This window comes from Eublepharis macularius, chromosome 6, assembly GCF_028583425.1.
Source record: "Eublepharis macularius isolate TG4126 chromosome 6, MPM_Emac_v1.0, whole genome shotgun sequence".
NCBI classification, from domain to species: domain Eukaryota; kingdom Metazoa; phylum Chordata; class Lepidosauria; order Squamata; family Eublepharidae; genus Eublepharis; species Eublepharis macularius.
In genome coordinates, this window is record NC_072795.1 from 145,131,961 (window position 1) to 145,153,584 (window position 21,624).

The window sequence follows — 21,624 nt, forward strand, 5'->3', positions numbered from 1 at the left end:
ATTTAATTAACAGCCATTTCTTTGTGAGGCACCACGAGCAACCAATTTAATGCCTTTGTCACACCCTGGCAGCACCAACCAAGATGCTCAAATCTTTTGCCCATCCCAGGAGGGCAACTGTTAGGTCTTTGTCCTAACAGTTGATGTCAGTCTCCAGGTCCAGGGCCTGATTTGCCCTATAAGAATCCAGGCTTTGCCCCATTTAAATTGTACACACTTACTGGGACCCAAGCATAGTGCCCTCAAAGTCTCTCTCTGAGCCTTCCTCCCTGGCTGCAGTCGCAGGACATTCGAAACCCTCTTCCTCTATGGACTACTCCTCTGATGGTAAGTATCTCCTGGATCCCTCTATTTCAACCTTGGGCTAATTTCCTAGGAAATTAGCTGTGCTTGTGTGAACTATTTATTTGTCTCTTGTGTGGGGGAGTTTTCCCCTTTAAATAAAAACTACTCTTTATTTCGAAGAACTCCTGTCTTGTCCGTTTCCTTGGGGAGGGGACCCTGTACAAATTGGTGGAGTATCCCACTAGTTACCCCTCTTGCATAGCCTTCTCCTTGCTGCTAATTCCCCCTACTCACAAGGAGACCAATGCTGGTAACAAGGTAACTCTTCTATACTAAACTAAATATAATTTCCAGTATCCCCTCCATCTACTGGGCCTGTGTGTCTAATCTTTATGCGAGATGGAGGACAAAAAGAAAATCTTTTCTCAAGGGCCTATGTCGGCTCTTGAAAGCCCTATCAATGCCTTATTTCTGATGTGCAGGGGTAACATGACATTCAGGTTGCACCAGAATGATGTCATGGCACTGGTATGACACTGCTCCCCCCTTTCCCCATCATCACCCCCCACTGCCCAGCTGAACAGTGTCAGACAGAGCTGGCAGGAACAGGGGGTGTCCCTATGACCCAATTTCTCTCCCTGGTATCTACATACTTAGAGCCAAGCTACAAGTGACACCTTACACAGGTTGGACACTTGTCAGCTTCCCTCAAGTTTTGATGGGAAATGTAGGCGTCCTGGTTTTACAGCTTGGCTCTCCCTTACAGCTGCAAGACCAGGATGCCTACATTTCCCATCAAAACTAGAGGGAAGCTGACAAGTGTCCAACCTGTGTCAGGCGTCACTTGTAGCTTGGCTCTAAGAAGGATCCCAGCTTAATACTGGGATCTCACTTAGAATATACAATACTGGGCAAGACAGATCTTGGTGCTGACACAAAGTGGCAAGCATGAAAGAGGGAAGCAGCAGCATCCAGAGAAAAGCAGGTAGAATTGCTTCATTGAGGTCAGATTTTCAAAACTCTCTGAACCTCTGGTCTGAATGCATCACCCATCAGTAAACACGGCTGTTATATAAAGGCAGCATTGGCAGGTTATTTCCTATTTCCCCAACTCATGTGAAACAGGGAGAAACTGGGAAAGGAGAAATGAAAACATATCTCTATCCAGGCAAGGTATGTCAAGGGTTTCAGCTCTTAGATAATAACAAGTATGTAGACAAAGACAGAATTAAATATTTAGATCCCATAAATGTTAATGCAGTGCCTTTCAAAAAAACTCTTGAAAATAACAGCACCATTGATCATGCAATCCATTTATAAAAAATGACACCATCTCTCAATTATCCTTTCTATTTTCCTGATGAAAACAAATCATTTTATGTGTGGTTCTCTGTTTTAAAAAATTACAGAAATATACCAGCCCTGTAAGCCATAGAGTTTGTCTCCACTAGAGCTAACTGCTCTGATACACCCTTGTGAAGTGCCTGGATAGAATGCCGAATCAGTTTCTGAAGTGCTGAAGGAAGGAAAACTTACTCTCCATAATAACAATGGCTTCTATCCAACCACATAGTCAGGGCACTTGTTTTCTTAAGAATAGTGATCTGCACGGATCCTCCTCCCCTTTGCAGCACACCAAGTCCCCTTAAGATTTGTTCTTGAGGGTCAGCAGCAGATCCTCAGGAATACAATAAGGGGCAAAGGGGGAATTCTGTGAGAGGAGAATTCCACAGAAATGGTTTCCCCCTTGTCAGAAAATGTATAGGGAATGGCTGCTCATCTGTCTGTCTCTCTCTCAGAGGTGTTATGAGGATAAAACAGAGGAGAAGAGGATGATTTGGAAACCTATTGGACAAAAGTTAGGGTATAAATGAAACAAAGATAGTGAGAAACTAAGGGGTAAATTTGATGATGCGGCTGGCCAACCACTGACTCCTATAGTCCAGCCTGGGGTCAACAAGCCTCTTCATGTGAACTGTGGATTTCACAGTATGAAATTAAATAAAATATAAATTAATACACACAAACACACATATGTAGAATATAAATATCCTGTGTGGTAGTAACCATCTTTTATTCCCACTTTCCTCTCAGTTTGTCTCAGATTAAATATCCTCCAATCAGATGGTGACAGTTATATCTGTAAAACCTGCCTCATTTTCCATGTCTCGGTGTGAGACACAAACCAAGCAGGTGCTACAGATACTGGGTTGATTAGTGCAATCTGTTGATACTGTCCCTTGATGTTTCAAAAACGAGCAGAAGATGAAAAGGTGGGATGGTGGCAGCTCTTCACAATAATAAATGAGGTGAGGAAGAGTTCATCCACCATGATGATGTCGGCGGTTTCTATTCAACTCGCACGACTTCCCTACAAGCAGATGGTGTTAGACATCAGTTTTTCAAGCTAGTACATTCACATGTGCAACTGAAAGTCATCCACTATTGAGTGGATGTACACATTCAGTCAGGGTGAGAAAGGACATTTACCAAACGGTGCAATCCATTCCTAAGCAGAATCACTCCAGTCGAAGCCCATTGATTTCAAGGGGTTTAGACTGGAGTAACTCTTCTTAGGCTTGCACTGAAGATGATGGAACCGGCATAACTGTTTGATTCACATGTGCATGTTGTTCGTCACATGATGACTGCAAATACCTAGCAGCATCTTGCGCATGAGAATGAGTTACCACAGATGACATACAGAAAGCAGAACAGCCACATCCACTTCCCCTCATTCCAAGGTAACTGGCCTGTTCATGGGAGCAACTGAAAAGTCATCCACTATTGAGAGCCATTCTGGTACAGTGGTTGTCATGAATGTTCCCCCTATGTTGGGAGAAAGGCTGGTTTTTGTGTGTAAATTTTAATGGGACCCAAATGCCATTCTCATGCGATTTGCAAGATGTGTTTGAATCCAGTATCATAGAATCACAGGGTTGGAAGGGACCTCCAACCTCTGGTACAATGCAGGAAATTCACAACTACCTCCCCCCACACACACCCAGGGACCCTTACTCCATGCCCAGAAGATGGCAAAACATCATCAGGATCCCTAGCCAAACTGGCCTGGGGAAAATTGCTCAGAAGCAGCCTGAATCCAGATTTCTGCACTGTGCAAAAATTGATTTAGCACTTTGGCATTATACACCTTTAAGACCAAGGGGACAAACTCACCTCCTGCTATATAAAAATATTTTACAGCTGTCCTCCCTACTTTCAAGGCAGTATTCCTTGACAAATCCAAATGTGTTTTCTATGCAAGGGATGCTTCAAAAGGGATTCCCAGGTATTGAAATTGGTTAACCTGTTCCATAGATTGGCCTGCTATATACCATTTGAAGATTTTCCCCCTTTTCCTTTTACTAAATATCATGACCATGGATTTCATTACATTAATAGACAAACCTTCATGGTGACGATAATACTCAAAGTTTTTAATCAATTTGTGGAGTCCCACAACTGATCTGGACATTATCACTGCATCATTAGCATACAGAAGGAACGGAATTTCACACTGAGCTATATACGGAAGATGGCAAGCATTCTTCAAGAGACAAAATCTAAGATCATTTATATATAATTTAAACAGCATGGGTGCAAAAATACAGCCCTGCTTGATGCCTTTATCTAAGGTAAATGGCTCAGATACCTGCCCTGAATCTCCACACCTAACCTGGGCAGTAGAACAGCTGTATAGTTGTTGTATTAGGTAATGGAGACGTGATTCAATGCCATACTTCTTTAGCTTTCCTCAAAAGCAGGGCCTGGAGATTGTATCAAATGCTGATTTAAAATCCATGAAGGCAGTTCCCGGCATGCCTTCTCTAGAGCTTGTATCTTTGTCTATCAAGTACTGGAGTGTGTGGCAATGATCGATGGTACTTACTCCTTTCCGAAAAACCATCCTGTTCATTCCTCAGAATATTATTTCCTTTGACTCAGGATCTAAGCTTTTAAAAAAGCTTTGTGGCATACAGATTTCCTATGGGGGATAACATTTACTGGAGAATGATGGTTGTTGTGGGTTTTCCGGGCTGTATTGCCGTGGTCTTGGCATTGTAGTTCCTGACGTTTCACCAGCAGCTGTGGCTGGCATCTTCAGAGGTGTAGCACCAAAAGACAGAGATCTCTCAGTGTCACATTTACTGGACTTCGGGTCCATTGGATCCCATTTTTATAGATTAGGATGATTATCGCAGCGTGCCGGACGTCGGGCGTATTTCCTATCTAATTTATGTCAGTAAAAACTGAAGCCAAAATCTGCGTCCACCAATCTGGGTCAATTTTAAATACTTCCTTTGTTATTAGGTCAGGGCCAGGTGCTTTCCCCTTTTTTGTTACTTCTGTGGCTTTTGGGGTATGGAGTATGGAGATACACTGAGCAGAGGGACACAGCGAGGCCACCACCACTGTGGAAGTTGGACAGGCAGCAAAAGAAGACAACACCATGATCCAAGCAGCTGCAGACGGGACCCTTAGCTGGGTTGTGCCATGGGAACGGACTCCCCTCCTACCCCAAAAGCCACAGGAGGGATGGAGAAGCCCAAAAGCCACAGAAGCCCAAAAGCCACAGGATCCTGACCTCACTGACCATTAACAGGGGCCATTCTTTTGTGCTTGGTGGTAGCTTCAGTCTGCCATCTGGCATATCTCTATTTCTATTTGCAAAAATAGAAGTAAAAAAAGCTTCCCAAACCGCTACAGCAATGGGGGAAGGTTCAGGGAACCTTGTGTTTCATCCTTTTGCTATTAAAGTCCAGAATTTTTTTTTTCATTTTTAGATTTTACAGCCAAGAATGAACATTCCCATTCACTTTTCCAGGCCTCAAACTTCTTAAATTTCAATAATTTTTAATATTCTTTTTCAACTTCAAAATATTTGGCATTACCTGTTGAATGTTTTAAGCTGCCTATAAAGGCTCCTAATTGATATTTTTAGTGCCTCACAGTCAGAATCATACCAGTTGTTTCTGTTGGGTATGAACTGCCCCATAGGCTTTATTGTTACCAAGAAAGGCTTAAAATGGTCATTTAGTTCAATAAGGAATTCCATCTTCTTGGTTTCTTGGGGACCTATGTATCTAGTTTCCATCAAATCCATTTGCGCTTTAATTTTCTCTTCCATGGCTTCACAACATTTCAATAATCTTAAGGTGTTATGTGTCTAGGCTAAACTTGAGTTCATTACATGAGGGGAGAGGTGACAGATAGTTAGGCATAATAACAATTGCACTGGGCAGGGATCACTTCCCAAACAATCCATTACTTCTAAGCTTTCAAATCTTTTGAGTAAGTCTCTCCAACCCTAGCATTGAAATCCTGGGCCAAAAGTACTGTTGTTGCAGGTTGAAGCCTAGCCAAACTCTCCAAGAAGACATCTTTTTGGGTCCAGCACTGGAAGATCTTAGACCGATGAACATGTGGTGGGAGATAGATGTCCGGGTTCAGAGGCTCAGCCCCCGGGCTTACCTGGAGGAGAGGACAGGAGACAGCCGGGAGCCGGCAACTCAGCTGCCCATGCCAATGACATGGAGATACACTGAGCAGAGGGACACAGCGAGGCCACCACCACTGTGGAAGTTGGACAGGCAACAAAAGAAGACAACACCATGATCCAAGCAGCTGCAGACGGGACCCTTAGCTGGGTTGTGCCATGGGAACGGACTCCCCTCCTACCCCAAAAGCCACAGGAGGGATGGAGAAGCCCAAGCCACAGTGAGTCTCATGGGGCAGGAAGAAGTGTCAGAGCTGTGGCTAGATAATGTCCCTACTCCAGACTACCTTCTGCAATTAGACAACAGTCCATTGTTTCCAAAAGGTTTTTACTGAAGAATTAGTTCATTATAGTCCACTGGCCTGAATACAATATTCAGGATGGTACATATGCATTGTTACCAATGACAGGCAAAGCATAAGGTACAAAGTAACAGATCCCAGCAGGCCCAACCTCCCCCCATAGTTCTCAAAACAATCCCTTTGAAGCTAGGAAAGCGAAAGTCCTTCAAGGCTGGTTCTTGGTGGAACAGCAGTAGCCAAAACAATCCTTCTCTGGGAGATAGCTGCTTGGGAACCTTGGCACCTGTGAAGAAAGCACTTAAGCACTGAAAAGATTAAAAATGGAGTAGGTTAGGCAAGAACGTACATGAGAGCATTCTGAACCTGACATTCTGCCCCCTCAAAGATGCTCCCCCCCCCCAGGTTTATGTGGGTAACGAGAATGGAACGCTTTGACTAATCTAGGAGCATGAACATGTACAGAATTCACCCACTCATCAAACCCAGAGTCAAAGTCCTTCCATCGGATGAGGTAAAAAAGCTGGTTTCGTTTTATTTTAGAGTCCAAAATTTGTTGCACTTCGTAATGGGTCTGATCATCAATTAAAGTTGGAATGGGAGGGGCACGGGTGTGCCATTGTTTTGCTGGAGGAGCTCGTTTCAGCAAGCTGACATGGAAAGTATCATGAACGTAGCGAAGATTTTTTGGCAAATCCAGGGCAACAGTCACTTTGTTGATTACTTTACGAACAGGAAAAGGTCCTAAAAATTTTAGAGCTAATTTGCGGCTGGTTTGGGCTACTTTTAGGTTCTTTGTGGAAAGATAGACAAGATCACCAGGTTGTAAATCCCACTCGGGCGCACGGTGGCAGTCGGCATATTTTTTGTAATCCTGTTTGGCTTTGTCGAGGTGTTTTTTAATTTGAGTCCATTGTTGAGCTGCTTCCCCCCACCATTCTGTGACGTCTTGGGATGCTGTAGTCGGAGGAGGGAGCGCATCAAATGGGAAGGGTTTGAAATGAAAGCCATAGACGACTTTGAAAGGAGTCTCCCCTGTGGAGGTGTGTACACTGTTATTGTAGGAGAATTCTGCTAGTGGGAGTAAGTCGACCCAGTTGTCTTGCTGGAAATTGATATAACAGCGGAGGAATTGTTCTAGTATTTGATTAGTTTTTTCTGACTGTCCGTCGGTTTGCGGATGATGGCTTGAACTTAAACCTTGTTCAATACCCAGCATTTGTAAAAGCTCCCGCCAGAAGTTGGCAACGAATTGTCCGCCGCGATCCGAAATCACCTTTGATGGAAAAGAATGTATTTTTACAATGTGCTTTAGAAAGATATCAGCTAGTTTTCTAGCAGAAGGTATAGTGGTGCAAGGTATAAAATGAGCTTGCTTAGAGAATAAATCCACTACGACTAAAATACAGTTGTGTCCCTTGGAGGGAGGTAAATCAGTAATGAAGTCCATAGATATTATCTCCCATGGTCTGCTGGGCGTTTCTAGTGGCTGTAATAGTCCCGGTGGTTTGCCTTTGCGGGATTTGGCACTGAGACAAATGGGGCAAGACGCTACATATTGGGAAATGTCTTTGCGCATGCCCGGCCACCAAAATTGACGTTGCACTAAATGAAGCGTTTTTAAGTACCCGTAGTGCCCTGCCGTTGGGGCATCGTGACAGCGTTGTAAAACCTCTTTTCTTAAACTTTTGGGTACATAGAAGCGGTCTCCCCAAAGCCATTCCCCTTGAATGGATCGTTGCAGTTTGTCTTTGGGCACGCCCCCCCCCTTTTTCCACTTCAGCTTTCAGTTTTTGTCTCCACCCCTGATCGGGTTGAGGGGGTTGGGTTGTGTGGCTGCGTGTGGTTACCACACCCCCTAATTGCGTAGGCGAGAAGACGGTGTCAATTGTCTCCTCCCTTTTGCTTTTGTGTTGGGGCATGCGTGATAGAGCGTCAGCCAGAAAGTTAGTTTTGCCCGGTAGAAAGTTTAACGTGAAGTTGAATTTGGAAAAGTATTCCGCCCACCGCAGTTGCTTAGCATTCAGCCTGCGGGGGCTGCGTAGGGTCTCTAAATTCTTATGATCCGTCCAAACTTCGAAGGATGACGGGCTCCTTCTAACCAATGTCTCCAAGTGGTGAGAGCGGCTTTTACAGCAAAAGCCTCCTTTTCCCAAACATTCCAGTTCCTTTCCGCTTCAGAAAACTTTCTGGAAAGGAAGGCACAGGGCTTGAGCTTCCCGTCCTCCCCCCGCTGCAATAGTACGCCTCCAATTGCGGTGTCGCTGGCGTCGACCTGCACTACAAAGGGGCGGTTTTCATCGGGGTGTTGCAGGACTGGTTCCGAAACAAACTGTGTTTTGAGGTGGTTGAATGCTGTTTGGCATTCTTGTGTCCAAGGCAATTTTGCACTTGGTTTTTTGGCTTGGTCTCCCTTGTCTTTGGTTTTTAACAGTTCGGTTAGAGGGAGTGTTATTTGAGCAAAGTTTGCAATGAATTCTCTATAAAAGTTGGCAAAGCCCAAAAAGGATTGTAGTTCTTTGCGGGTAGCGGGGGTTTGCCAATTTTGCACTGCTTGTATTTTGCCTGGATCCATTTTCAAGCCATCTTGGGAGATGCCGTAGCCTAAGTAAGTGAGTTCTGTTTTGTGGAACTCACATTTAGACAGCTTGATGGGCAATCTATTACACATTAGGGTGGTTAAGACTTTTTTCACTAGTTCCACGTGTTCCTCTTCGGTTTCTGAATAGATTAAAACATCATCTAGGTACACCACTACGCCTTTGTATAGAAATTCGTGTAGGACTTCATTGATCATGGACATGAAAACCGAGGGGGCCCCAGCCAGGCCGAATGGCATGACTAAGTACTCATACTGACCAAGGGGCGTATTAAAAGCGGTTTTCCATTCGTCCCCTGCTTTGATACGAACATGGAAATAAGCATCTTTCAAGTCCAATTTTGTAAAGATCTTACCTTGAGCCACGACGTTGAGTAGATCTCTGATGAGCGGGATGGGATAGGCGTTACTGGAAGATACAGCGTTAAGTCCCCGAAAGTCCATGCACAGTCTTAAGCCCCCGTCTTTCTTTTTGACGAAGAGTACTGGCGCAGCATGCGGACTGTTGGCAGGTCGAATAAATCCTCTTTGAAGATTGGTGTCGATGAACTTGCGGAGTTCTTCCCTTTCGTTAGGGCTCATGGGATATAGGCGACCCTTAGGCAGGGAGGCACCTGGCAAAATGTCTACAGCACAGTCCGTCCTCCTATGAGGAGGTAGAGCATTCGCTTCTTCTTCTGTGAAAGCTTGAGTGTAAGCTCTGTGTTGCTTGGGTATTTGGTTGATTTCTTCCTGGGTGAGGAGAGCAGGCTCAGTGATGGTAGGGTTGTTGCCCCAATTTTGATCCCAACGATGACTTTTGCAAGCCTCATGGGTGAACGTGATGCTTCCCTCTGCCCAGTTGATGTAGGGGTTGTGATCGCACAACCATCGGCTTCCCAGGATCAAGGGGTATTTAGCAGTGGCACTAATAACGAATGATCTTACTTCCCAGTGTTGTCCCATGCCGGTTACGACCGGGGTGGTTTCGGTAGTGACTGGATTCATATTAGTGCCATCCATTAGCTCAAAAATGATGGGCGTTTCCAATTCTTTCACTGGAAGTACTAATCCATTCACTAGGGCTGGTGCAATAATGTCTCTGGAGCAGCCCGAGTCTATTAGCGCTTGCACGCGGATGTGCATTTTCCTGTCAGGATTCACTAAAGTTACTGGTATGAAGAGTATGGACCCTTGGGGTCTGTTCGAAATAGGAACTGACTGGTGTTTGATCTGCCGTTTGGGTCCTTTTACGACAGATCCATTTCGTTTCCCAAGGTGGGACTCTCTGGATTCTCCTCCCCGGTTAGGGCTGTTGGATCATATTCCATAATTTCTTCCAGCTCCAGTCCTCTTTCGGTAGGGTTTCTCCGGGGAGCTCCTCTACCTCTTGCTGTTTTGGGAGCTGGAGTTGGGCGCTGTGGCGCCGGGTAGGCTGCGGGGGCTGGGCGTCTTAGTTGGAGCGGAGGTCTTTGCACAGGCCAGTATGGACATTGCGCCGCAAAATGACCACTTTGGCCACACTGCAAGCACAACCCTTGTTGCCATCTAGCATCTCTCGCTCCGCGGGTAGCATATCCAGCCCCTCTGCCTCCTCTGACCAGGACTGAGGAGCGCCTTTGTCCCGTATGTTGTTGTTGTTCCACTAAACGAACTTCTAGCATGTGGTTTTCTACTTCACAAGTTAATTGGATCCATCCTAGTAGAGTGGGAGGATTATCTTGCATTAGGGCTCTATCCAACAGTCTAGGGTTTAAGCCCTGCTTGAACAAAATTATCTTGGTCGATTCCTCACACCTTGGGCATTTAGCAGCCAGTTGTCGGAATTTTGTAACATAGTCTCTAGCTGACATACTGCCTTGCCTAATCGACTGTAATTCGGTCCGAGCTCTAGTTTCTTCTAGAGGGTCTTCGTATTGGGCTCGGACTGCATCCACCAGCCCTTGAAGAGTATTTAATTCGGGGGCCCCAATATCATAAAGTCCTACATACCAGTCGGCAGCTTTGCCTTGGAGTCTCGATCCAAGGTGTTCGATCTGGCTGGCCTCACTCCCAAAAAGATGTCCCCATCGATTAAAGAATTGTACTGCTTGGACAAGGAAAAATCCCAGTTTGGAGGGATCTCCATCAAACGTAGCTTCCAGCTTGACCCAACCCATGGGAAGTTCTTGCCTGGGAGCTGGTCGCTGGCATCGGGTAGACGTCGAGCGGGGCGAGTTGTAAAGGAGGCTGTCACGGTGTTGGCGGTAGCGGCGGCGGGGGTTGCTGAGGATAAGGTTGAGGTTGTTGTGGGGGAGGCCCTCCTGGGATCGGCCGGGGAGGCCCTCCAGGTATGGGTTGTAGCGGCGCTGGCCGTAGGGGTGTCGGCTGAACCGGCGGTGGGCCTCGAGGCGTCGGTAATCTGGGCGCTGGTAACAGAGGAGCAGGAATCGGCCCTTGGGGTGCCGGTTGGAGCGGGGATGGGTGAGGAGAACTAGGTTGGAGAGGCACCATGGCCCCCCGCGGCCCTGGCGTTTGGTGTGGCCTGGGAGTAGTACCTCTTCCAATTCTGCTCGTCCCAGGGATGACTCGTGGTGTATCTCCTCTCGGGAGGCTTGGTGGCTGATTCGCTTGGGTCGTGGGTGGAGGCACTATAGGGGAAGTGGGCCTCAGAGGTTGTCCCGGTTCCCCACCTCCTCCTCCGTTCCCACTGTCAGCGGGAATGATTGGACGATCGGGACGGGGGTCTTCTGGACACGGTTCTCCACCTCCTCCGCCGGCTCCGTTGTCATCCGGTATGATCGGCTGTTCGGGACAGGGTTCTTCTGGACACGGGTCTTCAGGACAAGGTCTTTCCCCGGTTTCAGACCCAGAATCCCCCATTTCCGGTGGCTGTTGCGGCCACGGTTGGATTGGGCCCTCCGGACGGGGCAAAAAATTTTGTAGGTTTGACAAACTTTGACTGATGTCTGGTAGACCAGTTGGCGGTTCACGTCCACCGTCCCCCACTACGAGTACGGATAGTAGGTGGACAGCGTGGGCTAAGCTTTCTTCCATGCTTGCCAGTCTGGTCTCCAAAACTTGCACTCTGTCTGGATTCCCCTCCTCCTGTTCGGTATAACCAGTAGCTTGCGAGGTGGGCACATATTCAGTATGTGGCCTCGGTAGACCAGGTATGATTTCTTCCACACCTTGTTCTTCTTGAGATCTAGCAGCTAAGATCCCTTTCACCAAACCAGTGATTGCTGATATCCCAGAGTCAATTGCAATCGTCCTGCTTTGAAGCTGCACCCACTGGTGCTCACTTACTTCTTGTTGCCCCGACCACGGGGTGACTTCCGAATAATCCCAGCTCAGGGAGCCACGGCGGGACGTCTCCCACTCCGTTTGTTCGGTCATCCTGTTCCAGTAAAGCCACGGTTGGCTGCTGGCATGCTCGGGTATCGACTCCAAACTGCGCCGACTATCCACCTGTGTTTGCGTGAACATCATGCTGGCCCTCCGTTCCCTCGTCTCCCTTGGTCTCGCGCCCCACTGCGTCGGGGTGGGTACGGAAAACAGTGGTTCGGCTGTAGCTCTAGGCCGGGTATCTGCACTGCTGGGAGCGAGAGTGTAGAGCGTAGTAAGAGAGGAGCTGTTTCCTCTTGGTACAGGTCCTTGTGGTTCCAATCCTTGGGAGCCGGGGGAGGCATACGGGTCAAACAAAGGATCCCTGAGCGGGACAGCTTTGGAGTCCGTTTGATCCGGCTTAGGCATTGGAAAAAGAGCATTGGTAACAAAATGTCAGAGCTGTGGCTAGATAATGTCCCTACTCCAGACTACCTTCTGCAATTAGACAACAGTCCATTGTTTCCAAAAGGTTTTTACTGAAGAATTAGTTCATTATAGTCCACTGGCCTGAATACAATATTCAGGATGGTACATATGCATTGTTACCAATGACAGGCAAAGCATAAGGTACAAAGTAACAGATCCCAGCAGGCCCAACCTCCCCCCATAGTTCTCAAAACAATCCCTTTGAAGCTAGGAAAGCGAAAGTCCTTCAAGGCTGGTTCTTGGTGGAACAGCAGTAACCAAAACAATCCTTCTCTGGGAGATAGCTGCTTGGGAACCTTGGCACCTGTGAAGAAAGCACTTAAGCACTGAAAAGATTAAAAATGGAGTCAGTTAGGCAAGAATGTACATGAGAGCATTCTGAACCTGACAAGAAGCTGGCCAGCCCCACCCTCCAATAGGATGCTAGGAGCACAGACGGGGCAAGAGAGGGCAGCCAACACCAGGAGGGAGTCCAGGAGCCAAAGCAGTGCCCATCAAGCCTGAGGGAACAGGCTTCCACAAGGATAGGGCAAGGCTGGTAGGATAGGGCAGGTGCCCCTCCCAGAGGCCCCCATCAAAAGGCAAGAGAAGAGGAAGACAAGGTGGAGAGTTGAGGAGCAGATAGAGAGAGGAGGAAAGCAAGTTGTTGAGAGTGTGAGAAGGAGAGAGGAGGAGAAGGAGAAGGAGGATACTTCATATGGATGGGAGTTGGAGAAGAGGCAAGAGGCAGGCAAGGCAGAGGAATGGATGAGAGGGTGTGAGGGTGATGTATACCCCTCCTCCAGCCATGGACCAGAGGCTGGTGACAAGCCTAACAGCAGCCTCCCAAAAACCCATGTCAGGCACTAGGGCGCCCAGGGCAGCTGCGCCCCAGCCAAGGTGGGGCTAGACTGCTTGCTAGAAACCCTTGCCAGGCACTAGGGTGCCCAGGGCAGTCCTCCCCCAGCCAAGACGGGGTGAGACCGCCTCCCAGAGGCCCTCGATAGGCGGTTGGGCACCAAGTGCAGCTGTGCCTGGGCAAACACCTGACAATAGATACTTACCAGAACTATAGAAAATTCCTTGAACTCCAAAAGTAGTGCCATTGCATATGGAAAACTGTTGTGCAGCTCAGTAATCCTCACTTTGAGGTTTACTGAGATCCAACTAGCTAACCCTCCAGAACACCTCCCATTTTTTCCAGCATTAATCCCAGACAATGAATATGAGATAAATCCAGAGAGAGAAACTTCAGCCTTAGACCATGTTTCCTGGAGTAACACTGGGTCAAACCTACTCAGAAATTCTTTTACATCATTTGATCTCATCCTAGCAGCCAACCCAGCCGTGTTCCAGGATAGTAGTCTGAGTCAATCACTTTTTTCCTTAAAGGTTGGGTTCTAGCTATATCATCTGATACCCTATGACCAAAGGAGCTCAAAGGCAGAGAGAGTCTCTCATCCCAAAATAGAAAAGAGTCCAGTAGCACCTTTAAGACTAACCAACTTTACTGTAGCATAAGCTTTCGAGAATCACAGTTCTCTTCATCAGATACCGTCTGTGTGTAGCGGGGTAGGACCCCCGCCCCTTTTCAGGGCCACTGCTAAGCTCTGGGGCCAAGCTAAGTGGGCACCTTGGCTGAGCGCTCATCTTGTTCTTTCTTTTTGAGTTTATTATTCTTCTCTTTTTGTTTTGTATACCTGCCCTGCCAGCTCAGGTCAGGTACCTCTGTGTATGGAGGGATAGGGCTCTACCCGACCCCCCCATCTCAGAGCCACCATCTGGCTCTGGGGCCAAGCTAAGTGGGCACCTCGGCTGAGGGCTCACCTTCTTCTTTCTTTTGAATTTGAGTACTATCTCTTTTCTGTTGTGCACCTGTTCTGCCTGCTCGGGTCAGGTCTCTGTGTGTGGGGCAGTAGGGCTCTACCCCCCTCCCCCGGTTTCAGGGCCACTGCTGAGGGCTCACGTTGTTCTTTCTCTTTGATTTGATTACTATCTCTTTATTTTGTGCACTTATCCTGCCTGCTCAAGTCAGTTCTCTGTGTGTGGCGGGTAGTGCTTGAGGGATCTCAGGAGGAATGCCAGGGGTTTAGAGAAACCTTCAACCCACGCACCCACCCCACATCCCAAACTCTTGGGGCTGTCCCTGTCCGTGGTCAACCCCTCACTCCGTCTTCCCAGCCCAGCTCCACACCTTGGCCAGTAATCCTTAGTTCTCCTTGTGACTTAGCTCCTGGTTCCCAGTTTCAATCTCTCACTCTGGCAGCACTTTCAGACCCTTCCCAGCGATCCCTGTGTGGCATGGTGCCATTCCTGCAATGGCCTGATGCTTAGGAGACAGGGGCTACTATCTCTTTATTTTGTGCAACAGTCCTGCCTGCTCAGGTCAGGTGTCTGTGTGCAGTGGGTTAGGGCTCCCATGCAACAGGGATTGATGTCTCTGTCCCTTCTGGGTGCAACTTGCCCCTATCCATGGGACTTGGTCTCTCATCCCTCAATCGGAGGAAATGGTTCCACCCTTGCTGCCATGGCCGGCAGGTGGGTGATGTCAGCAGCCATGTCTACTGGTGCAGGTAGGGGGGCAGAATTTCTATGTGTGTTCTGTGTTGTCCCCCCCATGGCAGCCCTGAAAGAGGCATCCCTTGAGAGCCCTGTTTGGCTGCTGCCAATAAGCTGCACCTGCTCATGATGGGATGTGCACCATGAAGGGTGGTGGGACTTCCCACCAAGGAGGGGGAGACATCCTTCTTGTCCGCCATGGCCGGAAGGTGAGTGATGTCTGTGTCCACCACTGCTCAGCATGAGGAACAGTGTTACACATACAGAATCACAGTATCACAGAGTTGGAAGGGGCCATACAGATGTTCTAGTCCAACCCCCTGCCCAGTGCAGGATCAGCCTAAAGCTTCCCTGACAAATATTCATCCAGCCTCTTCTTGAAAACTGCCATGTTGCTGGCAGTTGCTGGCAGGGCCATGGGAGGGTCCCCTATCATGGTACTTGGTGTATTCCTCAACCACCAATCAGGGTAAGGGTTTCTGTCCTTACCACCATGGCCAGCAGGTGGGTGATGTCTGTGGCCACATCTTTCCGTGGTCCCTAATGTGACTTGTGGTCTCCTCTGTGCCAGGGGGGAGGGGGTTCCGTCCTTGCCACCATGGCCAGCAGGTGGGTGATGTCTGTGACCACCACATCTGATCCTATCTGCTGCGGGCTCAAAGTCTCAGGGCCACCATCTGCCTCTGGGGCCAAGCTAAGTGGGCACCTCAAAGGAGGGCCTACGCTCTTGTTCTTTCTTTTTGAGTTTATTATTCTTCTCTTTTTATTCTGTACACCTGTCCTGCCTGGCCAGTTCAGGTGTTTGTGTGTGGTAGGGTAGGGCGTTCCCCCCACCCAGGGCCACTGCTGGGGCCAAGCTAAGTGGGCACCTTGCCCGAGGACCCACAGGACCAACTTTTGTTTTCCATTCTCATTACTTTTGTTTTGTGCTCCTCTCCCACCTGGGAAGAGGAAGGCTTCCCTCACGGCCACCATTTTCGTGACCTTTTCTTCTGGGTCTTGCGGCAGCTTCCAGCCATCTGTGGAAGGTGATGGTGGAAGGCCTCTATTGAGGCTTCCCTGTTGGTGAGGTGGTTATGCCCTTCCCTTAGCTGCTGCTCCTCCCTAGAGGGGAAGGGGTTCGCTTTCTTTCCCTGCTTTTTTCCCGCCGGTAGGGCTAGGCACCCCCCCCCCGGCAAGGGGACTTCCAATTATGGTTGTTGTGGGTTTTCCGGGCTGTATTGCCATGGTCTTGGCATTGTAGTTCCTGACGTTTCGCCAGCAGCTGTGGCTGGCATCTTCAGAGGTGTAGCACCAAAAGACAGAGATCTCTCAGTGTCACCCTAAAGCATCCCCCCAAACTGGTGACACTGAGAGATCTCTGTCTTTTGGTGCTACACCTCTGAAGATGCCAGCCACAGCTGCTGGCGAAACGTCAGGAACTACAAGGAAAACCCACAACAACCATTGTTCTCCGGCCGTGAAAGCCTTCGACAATACATCGGACTTCCAATTGGTTGAAATAGGCATCTGCTACTGCTGTCACTGGCAAGCAAGTGGGTTTTGCTGCTGAACATATCACTTTGTGAGGTAACCCCCATGGTCCCAAGAGTGGGACTTATAACAGGCTCCCCTCAAGGAGGGGGAGGCCTCCATCGTTGCCGCCACAGCTGGCCCATGGGTTTTGTCAGTGGCTGCATCCCTCACAGCCCCCATGTATGGGATTAGGTCCATCACTCATTCCTCCCAGGGTGTTTCAGCAGCTGCTCTTGCTCTGACCACAGAAGAGTTCACCACAGCCGGACCATGGGTTATGGGGGAGGCATCCATCAATCCGTCCTTCCTTCCATCCCTTCCATACATGTCCTGGGGTGAGAAATACACCTCCCCAGGCATTTAGAATATCCTCCCCCAAAGGGGGAGGCATCCGTTGATCCATCTGTCCATCCCTTACCTGAAAGGTGGGTTCAGTAGGTCCCTGTTCCTGCCACCATGTCTAGGAGGTGGGTTCTGGTCTCTTTTGGTCCCTCCCTGCCAAGGGGCATGAGTGTAGTTCAGCTTTGCTGCCCTGCAACCTTCATGCAGAAGAAAAGGGAACTGTCTGTTCCCCTCCCTGACCCAAGGCAGGGGCTCCATTGGTGCCACCACATCCAGGTGGGTTTTGGTGGTCCCTGTTGGTCTCCATGTGGGGCCCTTATTTTGTGAACCTGTCCTGCCTAGCCCCGGGTCTGTCACTCACTCTTCCCACCTGGGGGAAGGAGCTGCATCAGTGCCATCTGCCCTCCACAGCCGGACCATGGATTTTGTCAGCAGCCACATCATTCATGGCCCCCATGCGTGAGAAGTGGCCCATGATCCCCTGGTGTGGGACATGGTCCTCCACTCACTCTTGCTGCTCACCATGGCTGGACCATGGAGGCCTTACTTTGTTGACCTGTCCCGCCCACCATGTCCGGAAGGTGGGTTATATAGGTTCCTGTTGGTCTCCATGTGGGTGCCACTGGCTGGCAGCCAAACTCCCCGCCCTTGAGAAAGGAGGTGGCTGGCCACCCCTCTGAGCCTGCAAGGAGGGGGTGGCCACCAACAAAACCCATGTTCCGGATGTGAGGGTGGCCAACCATTGGGGCATGCAGGTGGGTGCAGGGGGGGTGCCACCAGCCTGCAGCCAAACTCCCCACCCCTGAGAAGGGGAGCAGCTGACTGGCTCCTTGAGCCCATGAGGAGGGGGCAGCCACTGACATTACCCACATCTGGGGGTTCATCAATTCAAATGGAGCCATAAGTCAATTGGCATTGATTGCTCCAATTCTATCAAATGGGACTATCTTGGGGGTTCCAGCTTTGGGGGTCTATAACTTGGAGATCTGTATTTCAATCTTCACCAAACTTGGAGGGGTGTTGGAGGAGAGCCTGCTGAAGACTCCCGGTGAGTTTGGGCTCTCTGAGTGTGAAGGGGGCAGTCCTGGGCTCTGACGAACCACAAACCACAAACTGGTTCATGAACCGGGTCAAGCTCATTAAAGTTCGTGGTTCATGGTTCATGAAACTGAACAAACCACGAACCTCGCGATTTTTTTTTTGGTTCATGCCCATGTCTATTAGGGAGCATTCCCTTTAGTAGATCAGTAAACAGATAGGAAGCGCTGTACTGCTTGCTCTGTTACTTCAACAATTATAACTGTTTATGCCTTATTGTTTCAGATCCGAGATCCATTTAACCTAGCACTTCTTCAACAGCAGTGACCAACTATTCACCCCTTGGAAAGCTCACAAGCAGGACATAATGCTGGTGACCATTATCATCTGACAATCAAAGACAAGTGCTCTTGAATGCTCTGAATGACATGTGTCCTCCAAGCATTTATCTAACATTTTAAGGAATACATCAAACCTGGGGCAATTTTTACCTGCCTTTTATCTTCTGTTTCGATGCTTAGTGCCCCTCTTATATATGACAAAGTATCTAAGTGGTTTCACATCATCCACATGTCCAGATGTAAGAAGAATTCTACAGCAGGGGAGGAATTGTAGTAGGGTTTCCTCTTGCCTTGTGTACCCAAGTGCCTGGAAAAACAGGGCCAAGCTACAAGTGATGGGTGACACAGGTTGGACACTTGTCAGCTTCCCTCAAGTTTGGATGGGAAATGTAGGCATTCTGGTCTTGCAGCTTGGCTCTCCGACTGCTGTCCAATGAACTTTTCAACTGTCACTTGTCCAACATTCCGCCAAGCTGCCTACATTTCCCATCAAAACTCGAGGGAGCTGACAAGTGTCCAACTAGTGTCATTCGTCGGTTGTAGTTTGGCCCACAGTTTGCAGTGGGCCTATACGAATGTTTCCTCAGCAGAAAATCCATGGCCAGCAGTACAATGAAGTCAAGGGAGGTTGTGGCCCAGGCAGTGGTTTGGGAGATCTCTCGTCACCACCATTCTGCTTTGCTTTGCTGTCCACTCTAGAGAAGTGAACACTCCTGGCCTCCTCTTTCCCTAAGCATCTCTGGAGGCACTGAGATAAGCCACATATGCCCAACAGGCGATCTTGAATTCTCATGAGACAAACTAGGAGGGAAGGATCCTCTCGAACTCCTGTGCAGGAACAGTGCCATGGATACAGCACAAGGTATCAAGCAGTAAGATGTAATATGGTGGCAAGAACTGATAGTGAGGGCAAGGACAGTTGGCTAGAGGTGGTGACCTTAGGCAACATTCTTTGTTAAGCTGTCAATGAGAAGATTGGACTGATGTGGGATAATGTTGGTCCTAAGGCCTGCTTTCCTTTAACTGGATTGCTATTCAGGATCAGCAACAGATGCTCTTAGAATGTGGCTTGCTCTTCATCTCTTTCTGCCTGGATTGGAGTCTCTCCCAGTCCAGTGATGATTTTATCCTGCTAGACTCACCACCCACTTTAATTGACCTCGCCAATAGCTGAGTTTCCAATATGCCACTCTAGCTTCTGAAGCCATCTGTTCTCAGCCTGACTCTTTTGGGGGGGAGGGGAATCAATTGATATGTAAGATATACTGCACCTGTCTCTTACCTTCAATAAAATTATGGCATTTTGTCTTCAGTTACCATCAGATAATGGAAAAAAATAGTACAATATGACAACTCAACATAAAAAATACGACATTCTTTTTTCACAAATTTCTCTAAGCACTTTGGCAAAAGAGAATTCCACAGAACTGCTCAAAGCTCTCCTTCAACTTGGATACAAGCTGTCAAACAGATCATTCTCTAGTCTTCTCTAAGGCACTTGAAACTCAAATCCTTCACAGCTGGAAAGCCCTTAAGACATTTGGGTTCCTCATTCTTTCCCCCCAAACGTCAATCATACTGGCTAACACTAGACATACACTGGCCAAGGATGTGCCTAGCATGATGAGATGCCCAGTGTGTTTTTAAATTTCAGGAAACTTTCAGCTTTTCACATTTAATCTAATTTAACTGGCATTCTAACAAACCTATATGATAGTCCTTAGCTGCTTAGCTCTTGCCTGATTTTGTTGATCTTAGTTACAAATCTCTAAGGATTATATTAACAAATTCAGAAGGTATCATAAACCTAAACAGCCAATTTCCATTTTGGGAGGAACTAACTGTTGTCAAGAGTATGAATCACCAAATACTTAAGTTTAGGGGGGCCTTTACTTCAGCATCCAGAGGCATAGGTGTATTTCATTCAGACATTTCATAAGAAAACCCTGAAATGGTGCCCAGGACAGGTGGGGGTCATTCTTTTTTAAAATAATACAACTTGCTTACAAGAAACTCATACCAGAAAAAAAGACATCAAGTATTTGGATTACAAATTGGGGGGGGGGGATTGTCTCTTCAAATAACAAAAAGAAAAAATGGGGTGGTATTGTATCTAAAGCCAGTATTGAAAACAGAACTTGTTATATCTGACAACCATGGTAGATTTGTGGGGGTGGGGGTGACATTAAATGGGAGAAAAAAATTGATGGTGGGAATCTATGCACCAAATGAGGAGAAGGGGAAGTTCTACAAACATCTTTGGGAAAAATTGGCTGATTTGTCCTATGAAAACTGTTGGCTGATGGGTGATAGGACTGATTTAGTGTCTCCACAAATAGATAGGTGCTCTGAAGACAAAAAAATGGGGATTCAAGAGAATATACATTTTACTCAAAGAGACATAAATCTTTGTCACGTATAGTTATGGTCTGGATATTGAAAAATTTGGTGACCAAAATGGTTAGAGTGGAGATATTGCCGAAGTCTTTTTCAGATCATAATCCTATAAGAGTAAGTTATAGAACCAAATCTAATACATTTAGGTGGCAACTAAATGAATCTTTACTACAGAAAGAGGCAATTGTTGATGATTGTAAAAAAAGGCTGAAAGAATTTTTTGAATTAAATTTGAACAAGGGTACAGACTTGAGTATGGTTTGGGATGCAAGCAAAGCTGTCAGGCCCTGTATCCATTGTGACTCCATGTTGTACTCAGATGCTTTCTCTTGCTGTAAGTTTCCAGTGTCTTTCTGTCCACAGGTTGCAGACATCCAGCTGTATTCCCAGGGAAACGGGAAGGCACCTTATCTCCTAGTCTAAACAGCATCCTTGGAGGATGTTCTCCCTCACGCTCCCAGGCTTCAACTGTAGCGGTACAATGGGGGGGGGGATTCTGAGGGACGGGGTGATATACTGCTTTTGGTATCCATCAAGTCATTCTCAACAAAGCTTCCCTGTCAGCCAGAAGCTTTGATACTTTTGGAATAATTATGGACACTTGTGCTATGAATGTAATCTTTCAATAAAGAACCTGTTGACTCAAGACCTTGGATTTCTTGCAGCAAGGGGTTGGGAGATGAATTCAGAGTAACTTGAATTCCATAAACTGACAAAAGCATTTATAAGAGGCCACTTTATACGTCAAAACTCGGAATTAAAGCAAAAAATCAGGAAAAAATGCAAGTTATTCTGCAAGAAATTTTTTTAAAAAAAGGAAGAATTAAAAACTGTGCCAGGGAATGTTAAGGTGCAACAAGAGATAAAATGCTCGCAACAGCAGCTATCAATGTTAACAGTAAGGGATTTACAGAAAAAACTGAATTATGCTAAGCAGAGAAATTTCAAATTTGCTAATAAAACGGGAACGTGGTTGGCCTATAGATTGAGAAAAGAGAG